Source organism: Adiantum capillus-veneris, chromosome 21 (assembly GCF_014529385.1).
Source record: "Adiantum capillus-veneris isolate H3 chromosome 21, ASM1452938v2, whole genome shotgun sequence".
NCBI lineage: Eukaryota > Viridiplantae > Streptophyta > Polypodiopsida > Polypodiales > Pteridaceae > Adiantum > Adiantum capillus-veneris.
In genome coordinates, this window is record NC_140951.1 from 112983704 (window position 1) to 112994028 (window position 10325).

General features: G+C 38.4%; 1 long non-coding RNA gene across 1 annotated transcript; it reads right to left on the reverse strand.

Annotated features, from left to right (window-relative positions):
- Positions 1–9257: 9257 nt before the first annotated feature.
- Positions 9258–10292, reverse strand: LOC147431557 (uncharacterized). The gene is made up of 3 exons (XR_015185761.1): positions 10104–10292; positions 9834–10024; positions 9258–9752 (listed from the first exon to the last, which is right to left on the reverse strand). It is a non-coding gene; the product is annotated as an uncharacterized LOC147431557 (long non-coding RNA).
- Between the last annotated feature and the right edge of the window lie 33 nt (positions 10293–10325).

Genomic DNA, 10325 nt, shown 5'->3' on the forward strand with positions numbered 1-10325 from the left:
TTGACAGTGAATCTGGTTCTAGCATATCTACCTTAGCACCAATTTGTAGTGCTAAGCCAGATACATATTTACATTTTAATTTCTAGCGACTAACATGTTCACAATAGCTTGCAATTGAATTAAACAGTTCCAAAAACAATCAGTGTAGCCTTCTATATCTTCATTTTGACCCTGTCAAATTATATCCCACTGGCATCGTGCTTTAGCTTTAAACTGTGTGGACAAAAATTGAGGTAAAAACAACTTTTTGAATGCATGCTAGGTACGTGGTCTTTTACCATGTTGTTTGGTGGCGTTCCACCACAATGCAATGATACTACTGAGATGATTTGATGTACACTTTACAATCTCACGTTCCAAAAATTCTTCATCATGAAAATAGTCGTCTAATTGACTAACCCGTGCTAGCATCTTTAGTGCCATCAAAATCCTTGAAATGCCTTAAATCCTTGAAAGTGAAGGCATTTCTGCTGATTTTGTTTTTCTTGGGTGTGCCGGTGCAGATTCTATGCATGCAAAATGCAATAAAATATCTTCAAGCTCTTGCCTTTGCATACGTTCATACGTGAGAGATTGTTGCAGATTGGCAAGTTGCTCAGCAATACTGGGTGCCTGTGGAAGGTGTGCCATGATTGCGTGCTTTTTTTTCTCTTTTTTTCTTTTGTTTTTGTCTTTTATATATATATATTTACTTTTTTTGTTTTGTCTTTTATTTATTTAAGGCTGTAATATATACGTATATAATGATATGCAGAGTAACGCTTAAGAATTAAAAGTGAAGGAATAAGGAGAAATAAATGGGTACTTAGCTCTTGGATTTCATGATGCCATCCAGTCCAAGTTGTGGAGTACGATGGAAATTTCAAAGTTGGTGTCCAGTTGAACAGGCCCGTGTGCAAGAAATTGGAATTTTTCAGCGTCCGATCTCTCATATCCCCAATAACAATTTAAGAATGTGGTCATCCTTCAGAGATGATAAATTGGTAATGGCTACCTCCAAATTAATGCCTTTGATGTTTTCGGAAAAATAATTTTACTCTTCACGGTAAAATTCAATTTGTAGGTCCGACCTCCGTTATGTCACCCAAATTGTCATCTGGTATTGTTTCGGTGGAATAATGTTGGGTAACAAGGCTCACAATAGTTGAAGACAGTATAACTTGAGGGATCTTGAACAATTTGAGGTGGAAGGAGCTCAAATTTCACAGTGAGTGGTTCTCATGGGACCTCCACCTTTGTACTTTTTGTATGGACTTGGTTGGCCTGCTCTAACTGAAGGCTTATATCAGTGGGTAGGAGATAAATGTAAATCAAATTGGTGGACCGCACTAGGCTTGGTATCTTTGGTTCTTCATGTTGTTGATTTTCTTGTTGTTGCCCTTGTCTTTCTTGCTCCTCCTACTGATAGATATGGTCATCATTTCTATAACATTGTCTTCTTGGGTTTTTATCAAAGGATTCTTCTTCCGTAGTGGTGGTAGTGGTTTGTTGGCAATTAAGTCTTCTCTTGGATCTTAGTTCTCTGAAGGAGGCACTTTCTCCATTTAGGCTCCTACCCTTTTTCTCCTTCTGCTGCTGCTGGTCTCTTTGATGTTGGCCAGTTTGTTCCTAGATTTTGGCCCTCACCATATCCGCTAATCTCATCTTTTTTAATCTTTGGTTTATCTCTTCTTTTCTTAGCAGCTTCCCTTTCTTTTTTCTTCCTTTATTCTTCAGCCTTCTACTTTCTCTCTTGTTCATCCTTAGCTCTTTGCTCTCTTTTCTCCACTCTCTTGGCATATGCAGATGCTTGCTTTCTTTCTTGCATCGTGGGATCTTTTCCTCATCAATCTCTAGTCCAATTGAATCGAAGATGGTTGGCCCCTCATCCCTAATGTACTTTGATTGTGTTGTTTTCTTTGCCCTTGTGGTTCTTGACAAAGTAGAAGGTGTTGCTACCTTCTTTGCCTTGGGTGGACGTACTTTTTTGCCCATTTATTTGAATCTGGGGCATCCTCTAGTGAATCTCATTCTTTGACAAGTTAAGCTACTATCTTTGTCAAAAACGCGGCTCCCCCTATGTGTGGGATGCTAGAATGCTTGGCCCATTTCTTTTTTTTGGTCACTTGGTACATGTCCGTGCTGAGGTACTAGCTTGTGTAGAGTTGATGCTAGATTTTTGTATATCAAAGTGTAGATATTGATGCAATACTCGCATTAGGTGCTCTGTCCTCCTTTCTTTGATGCTACTAAAGGTTGGAAACTTCATTGTGCTGAAGCTCTCATCAGCTTAGCCTTGTGGTTTTACAAGCTCTCCCCTTGGTAGCTTGGTGATTTTTGTTATCACATCTGGGGTGATTCCCACGGTTACCTTCTCTCTGTTTACTTTTGTGAGTGTTGCTGTCATCTTTTCTTTGTCTATCTTTTGGAGAGTTGTGATCATCTCATGAGCACATTTGTAATCAGCTTGAACTATTGGCTTGGATCAGAAGTCCTTGACTCCTAGCCTTGAGATAGCCCTGTCGGAATTTTACGATGTATATGTAATGGTGTTGAAATATTTTGGCATCTGCGGTGCCTTCCATCTTTTACCTTGCTCGTCCTTCCACACACAATTGAAAACTCTAAGACCGTGCTGCACTTGGATGGCCTCATCAAAAAAATAGGCTCTGGACCCTATAATGTGGTCCATGTCGACCTCATAGATTTCTTTCTCTTCCAGCTTGTAGATGCTTCTGTGTCTCATTTTTTTAAGAGTGTCTGATCCTCTGGCAAACAAATGACAAAGTTCCAATTTCTAGCTAGATAATCATCAAATATCAATCATTTGTTGAGTTAGTCCCCTTATAGTTATTTTGGTCAATAACTTGAGTTCAGATTGTCCAATGCTGGCATATGCAGTGCCATTGAGATCCACTTGGGATGAACTTCATCGTGGTCTAGTCCAATCCTTGAAATTTGACGGATGGCAGAAACCGTGGTCGGTGTCAATAGTGCCAAATCTGAGAAATTTTCACATATTTTTTATATTTATCTCTCCTTGATCCCATGCATGCCCTCAAATTAGGCCCAAAAAGTATTTGGACACTTTTTGACTTGGTCTTTTCGGAGTCAAGATAGGAGTTCTGACTTTTGACTTGCCCTTATGATTCCATTTTTGTGTTCTACTCTTCAAGTGGATTCTCTGGACTGACAACATGTTATGACTGTCATTTTTTCTTGGCTCAAAGTGCGCTTTTTAGGTCAAGTGGCAACAACCATGGTATCTATTAATTGTGTCCGTTTTTAAGAAAAGTGGTTCCATTTGATTCCCCTTGGTGTGTAGAGTCTACTGCCACCCTGCATGGTCAATTTGGATCACTGGTTTGGTCAAAACCTATTTTTCTCTCTTGCTTGAAGTCTTGTCTATTAAGCAATCCCTAGTTATGGTTTTGTCGTTGGGTTCAAACCTTTCTTGTAGCTTCCTATGATCATTAATGAGTTTCTGGAGGGTTGTGTTGTAAATTTTGTCCCATGGGCTAGCCGATCTGCTTGTTTTTAAAAAAAACACTAAAAACGCACATTATATGATAATTTGAACCCTAACTTTTTTCTCTTTTCCCTATGGTAATTGGTTCCTTATGGCTAGGTGGAACTTATAGTCCTAAAATTCGAGGCTTTTTCACAAGTTTCATGGTTGCTAGAATTTGAAATCTGTAAATCTCTGTGTGAAAATTCCCTGTTGGTCCAATTTAAGCAAATGAAGTACCTATGGAGTCCTCTTCACTTGTAGAACATGCTGCTATCCATTTTTGCTTCGCATGAGCCCTGTGGTAGCAACCACGGTATGTGTCAAGTGGGGCCATTTTTCACAAAAATCACATGGATGGGTTTCCCATGTCAAGGAGATCTTGTTGGGACCTTGCACCTATAGTTTGGCAACTTGTATTCTGTGCGAGGGAAAAATTTGAGTTCTTGGGTAATTTGGTTGTTCCTTATGAGTTTAAGGTGTCCATCATAGCCTTATTAGGACCCTCTAGAGGTGGACTACCTACTGGTATACTTTTTTCCTTATTTAGTGTTTAGTGGTAGCTACTGCAGTATGTGTTACTTGAAACTACTGTAGACCTGGGTCACATTTTTACCTCCCCATGCTTTGGGGGTTCTCATGATGCCATGTACGTGCAATTTGGACTTCCCTACTTTGTGCAGTGCTCAGATTTCTATGTGAGGTGCCTATGGCCCTGTTTTGTTTGTTTGGTGAGTGGGTTAGTTTTTGACATGCATTCACATGTTCTATAAGTATCATAGAACTCATTGCTAGCTCCGCTTGCCATGGGGATGCTTAATATGTGCATATGAGCTCTCTTAAAGTTGCACATACTTGCTCGCTTGCTCTCTCCTGCAGGGTCGCTATGTGCAAATGACTAGAAAATCCTCTTAAGTTAGTATATGTGCCTAATGCTTCTAGAAACCCATTTTCCTTTCTAATCCCACCATTTCCTATGCATATCTTAAACTTCTAATGAATCGTCAATTTCCATGTTTGGACTTTGCATGCTCCCGATACAACAGGTTTACCTTTCGGGCCACCGTCGTATTTAGGTGAAAATTTGACGTCTTCCATTTGATTCCAAACTTTTTTAGTGAGTCCCTTTTGTTATGGTATTTTGTCATTTGGCTTCAGATTCTCCATTGTTTTTTTGGATTTTTTATTAGTTTTTTTGAAAGAAAATCCCAAAAAGGTACTTATAAATTTATGGTAAATCCCAAAATTTACAAAAAAACTAGGTAGTTGATTCTCGACTTAAGAAAATAACCTTTCTTGCTATGTACAAAGTGTTTAAGCCACCATTGGTCTATTGTTGTGTTTTTTCTCACTTTTTGACCAAAGTTCACCATATAATTAGAAACGAAATACGAAAAGCTTTTATGTTTAGACTATATACAAGACTATGGGGTTCCTTTTGGCCCTGTCGTGACCTAATCTCTCTTTACTTACTTTATCTCTCTTTACTTACTTTGCATGAAAAATCAAATTGCAATAAAGCACAACAAGGTTTAATCCATTGTAAGACAATGCCTAGTAGTATATAAAAATCCTTTCCACTTTTTCCATGAGTTTCGTCATGTCTCCCCCCCCTCACGTGTCTGAGTCCTCCTGGACGAATTGGAAATTATGGGGACAAGTTCGACCAGAAATTATGGGGACAAGGTAGGTGGAGAATATTTCTAGGCACATATAGCTTATGTTGGAGTAGTGCAACATGAGATTTGATAAGAACCTAGAAAAATTTGATAGGATCGGTCGTGTTGATAACTTACTTGGGCTATTTTGGACGCCATACTCGTTGGTTTTGCATCTCCTTTCTTGGCATAGGCTCTTGTGTTGTTGTCACTGGGACCCAAATCCAAAGTTGATTTTTTTGTGCTTGGCACAACTCTTTGGCTACCCAAAATTCCTTTGTTTACTTGGTTGGCTGATTTGTTAAGTGGTTCTTGGTATGATTTCTTGGCCCCTCATAGAGTTTCAAGATATTGCACTTAGGAATTCAAATGAGCTCTCGTGCTTTTTGAGCTCGAACCATCTTCTTTGGCACCTATATTTTGGTGATAGATGTAGGGGTGGTTCGTATGGTCATGTGAGATGGTACTGAAGTGTACGCCCGCTTATGGGTTTTGATTGATTCCTTTGCATATATCTCCTTTTTTCTTGACCCATACCTGCTTTGTTTTGATCTGCTCATTTGGTATCCATCTTTCTCTTTTGTTTGGTATTTGTCTCGTCAGATTGAAGGTGGGTGAAGCTATTGTCACCTTTAATTGGACTATTGGTTGTTTTGGCGACTCTTTGGGACTCCATCACATGTTTCCTGTATGCAAGGGTTGTTTTCCCTTGTCAGTAGTCTTTTCCATTGTTGTTTCTATTTCTACGACTTTAGTCAATGGAACCATTTGACTCTCTGTTTCAGTCTGAATTTGCAGTAGATCAAACTTTCAATCTATCTAAACATTGTACCTCCTTTTCCATGGGTGTCCTAGCAATAGTTTTTGTTGGTTTTGATGGTCTTCTATCACATAAAATCTGTGTGGGTAGACATATTGATTGATTTGAACAAATAAGGTCACCAACCCTAATGCTTTGATCTGATGGTCAATATAGCTTTATATCTTGTGTGATGTGATTTGAAGCTTTGTATCTTGACCAAGGGGTTAATTTTATTTGCGAGTTAATCAATTCGTGTTTTTTTGCTACAGGTGATGCTTTTTCGAGTTTATAGAAGCATGGATTCCAGTCATATGTATGCTCTCTAAGGTGGCGTTGTGGTATGTTAAATAAGTACCGAGGGAAGGAGAGAGAAGAAGGATTAGAAGGAGAGAGAAAAACATACTTGTGAAATAGAGATAGGATCGGGGTGTGAGAGTACCGACAACGAGAGAGAGAGAGAGAGAGAGAGAGAGAGAGAGAGAGAGAGAGTGGGAGATGAGGGGGAGAGAGGAAAGATAGGTTCAAAATGAAAAAAGTCCGGCTAAAGTTTGGGCAAGAAGGTTCTCAAGCCGGTTCAAATTATTTCATTTAGTAACTTGGTATAGAATTGTTTATGTGTTGGTTTAATGTATATATTTTATAAATATCCTACATTTTAATTGAGATGAAAGTGGAGTTAAGTAAAAGTGGAGTTTTGTTGTGAAGAAGGAGGTTGTGTGCACGTTTTCTACTCACATGTGTGTGTGTGTGTGTGTGTGTGTGTGAGAGAGAGAGAGAGAGAGAGAGAGAGAGTGGGAGATGAGGGGGAGAGAGGAAAGATAGGTTCAAAATAAAAAAATTCTGGCTCAAGTTTGGGCAAGAAGGTTCTCAAGCCGGTTCAAATTATTTCATTTAGTATCTTGGTATAGAATTGTTTATGTGTTGGTTTAATTTATATATTTTATAAATATCCCACATTTTAATTGAGATGAAAGTGGAGTTTTGTTGTGAAGAAGGAGGTTGTGTGCACGTTTTCTACTCACGTGTGTGTGTGTGTGTGTGTGTGTGTGTGTGTGTGTGTGTGTGTGTGTGTGTGAGAGAGAGAGAGAGAGAGAGAGAGAGAGAGAGAGAGAGAGAGTTTTCCTGTTCATATGCGTGTGAAAAGGTTCCAAATCTGGGTCCACAAATAATGTTTTCCGAGCCCTTAGAGAGGCAGTTTGTGGTGGTTACTCATTGCACTATTATATGCCTATAGTATTCATAAAAGAATAATAATCATAGTGTTTCCCGAGCCCTTAGAGAGGCAGTTAGTGTTGTCTACTCATTGCACTTTTAGATGCTTATAAATCTTATAGGGGAATAATAATCGTAGTGACAAATCATGCATATTTTATTGCACACCCCACTTTAAAAGTTAGTGGTGGAGTAGTAGACGATTATAATATTCATATTGACAAATCATGCATATATTATTGCACGTTCCAATTTAGCAGATGCTGCGTGGGACCCCTCATGTCACTAACACATGCCACTCTTCCATCACTATCAATGCTTTTTGAGAGCATGGTGCTTTAGCCTATATATAAATGTTACAAGGCAAGCACCATATGCTGCACAAGTGAATCGGAGGTGCTAATCAAGAGAGATTTTTTCATTTTCCCTGTACTTATACAATGCCTATAGGATATGCTAGTACTGGTAATGAGATGGTTGCAAAAATCCATGAAGAGCTTCACAAACTCCCCCCCAACGCACCCCTTGAAGAAAAGAAGACGTTTACACAAAGAGAGCGTGACACAAACAAGGCGATCCGGATGTTCAACCACCTTAATGGCGCTCGCAACACCGGAGACCAGGAACTCAATGATGGCTTTGAGACAATGCGAGAAGCTCTGGGCAAGTGGGAGACATGGGGGTACATAGATAGCTCTCGAAGGGCCGCTTTACAGGCGGAGATTGACCATTTGCTTGTCTGCAAACGCACAATCAACCTGGTCGACATCTCTGGCTCTAATGTGGTAGAAGATTGAGGCAAGATTTAAATAATTATGCACTAAATAATATAGTTAAATAAATATGCACTAGCACATGATAAATTGTACTAGTGTGATGCAAGTTGTACTGTGTATGTGTGTGTGTGTGTGTGTGCAGGTTTGATTCCCTACGTAATCATGTAAACAACTTATTTTAATTATATGATGCTTATTTTAACTATATGATGGTGTTCCACTCTTCAGTGCCTTGGCGAGAATAATTCATATGTCTCTGTCTGACTTATTATTATTGAAGTAGCTGTGATACTTTTAATCGGCCTGGTCTACTAACACATCTTCAAGATCTGTCATAATTTAGGGTATTGTTTATATCTTGTAGCTAAACTAAACCGTCAAATGTAACTACAAGCTGTTTGAAAGCCAAAAATGTAAAGAAAATCTATGTGAGTTTTTTATATAATGCAAGAAAAAGATGAGCATGTCTTTAGTATTTACCCTACTTTTAGTAGAATATACTTTCCTGTCCATGTAGGTGTTGTTGCAAACAAGGATGAATGCCTAATAAGCCAATTTGAAACTAGGAATCTAAAAAATATTGATGGTTGTACTTGTTTGGGCGAAGACCTCAAAGTAATGAAACACGCATAGACTCTTGCATATAAAATAGTAATTAAGAACACTTTACTGAGTTGAAGAACTGCATACATACATAAACACACACGTATAAATAACTATATATATTGTATAAACAAGTACTTAAAAACACTTTACCGAGTTGAAGATCTCCTTACGTACATAAACACACACATATAAATAAATAAATAAAAAGATATTATATATAAAACTATATATATTCTTAGACCGACAGTGTAAAGAAATACTGACAAGCAACTGAAATTTTGACAGCATAACAATGTGAAAAATAAAAATAAAACCATTCCATACTTGCTTCTGTGAAAGCTTGCTTAACTTTTGTTAAGCTTTCCTATTCTATACTTGCTTCCGTGAAGCTTTCCTAACTTTTGTGTATACATGAAACCATGATTATGTTTCTAAACATGAAGAAAAAGCATGATTATATTCACAAGCAATCAAAATTTTGACAGCATAACGGCGTAAAAATACAAACAACAAAATTTTCCATTCCATACTTGCTTCCGTGAAGCTTGACTAACTTTTCTGTATACGTGAAATCATGATTATGTTTTCAAACATGAACAAAAAGCATGATGATATTGATAAGCAATCAAAATTTCGGTAGCATAACGGTATGAAAATTCAAACTAAAAAAATTCCCATTCCATACTTGCTTCCGTGCAGCAATGAATGCTCATGGGAAGAAGAAATAACATAAGCAAAAAATCATATGTTGGTATATTACTTTGGTAAATCCAAAGCTCTCAACAAACTTCTATCTAGTATAATAAATATGAAATCATGGCTGAATTGATAAGGACGATCAACACCAACAACATGTCTTCAGTAATACCAAAAAAGTGGCACCCAAACACCATGGTCACACATCGTTCCATAAAAATCACAAACTAGAAAAAATGATAGATAATACCAATGTTGATGTCAATCAAGGGCAATGTGATCCGAGCTCATATTGTTGCCAATCAGTCTCCTCATCACTATCTGCATCAACTGCTGAAATAGCACGTACACATGGAGCCTTGAAGCGTGAAAGATGTTGATGGAAAACCTCTGGATCACTATCTATGCAGAGACAGTGTCTAGACAACTCAACGCAAACATTGCCCAAGCCACCACATCCAGAAAACATATCAACAATGTAGGTGTGCTCCGCAGTAAATGTCCGCACAAGCCAGCTAAAAAAAGCAAAAAATATGCGTATTTTTACTTTATGTAACATAGTCCAATAACGCATAGTAGGAAGCATATATTCTTACCGAAAGAAGTCAAGGCTACGCTCGGCGGCACCTCTAAGAGCGTGTCCTCCAATGTACTCTCCGTCGACGCGCTCCACCAGTATTCCGGACTTGGCATCGAAAGAGTTGTTGTCCACGCTCTCTCCATCTCATCGATCGTAGATAGGACGTTGACCCTTACGATAAAACAATCCTAGCAATAGTGTTTCCACCTACAAATTACAACTAGAATGTGATCTAATTGAAGAAAACTACAAGCATGCTTTTCAATCAACAAATAAATTTACTTACTCTCTCAATCTCAATGGTCTTTCGCACATAACCATCGGGGATCAAAATAAGGATGGTGTGCATCATTTTGAATCCCATCTCGATGGCATGGCTAGACACAATGCCAAAGTGATCAGTGGAGCTTAGGGTGATGTACCACCCATTGTCTGCCACATACTTTGAAGCTATTACGGCCACTTTCTTACTTAATTTTCGAGAGAATTGATTCCATGGAGGGACCTG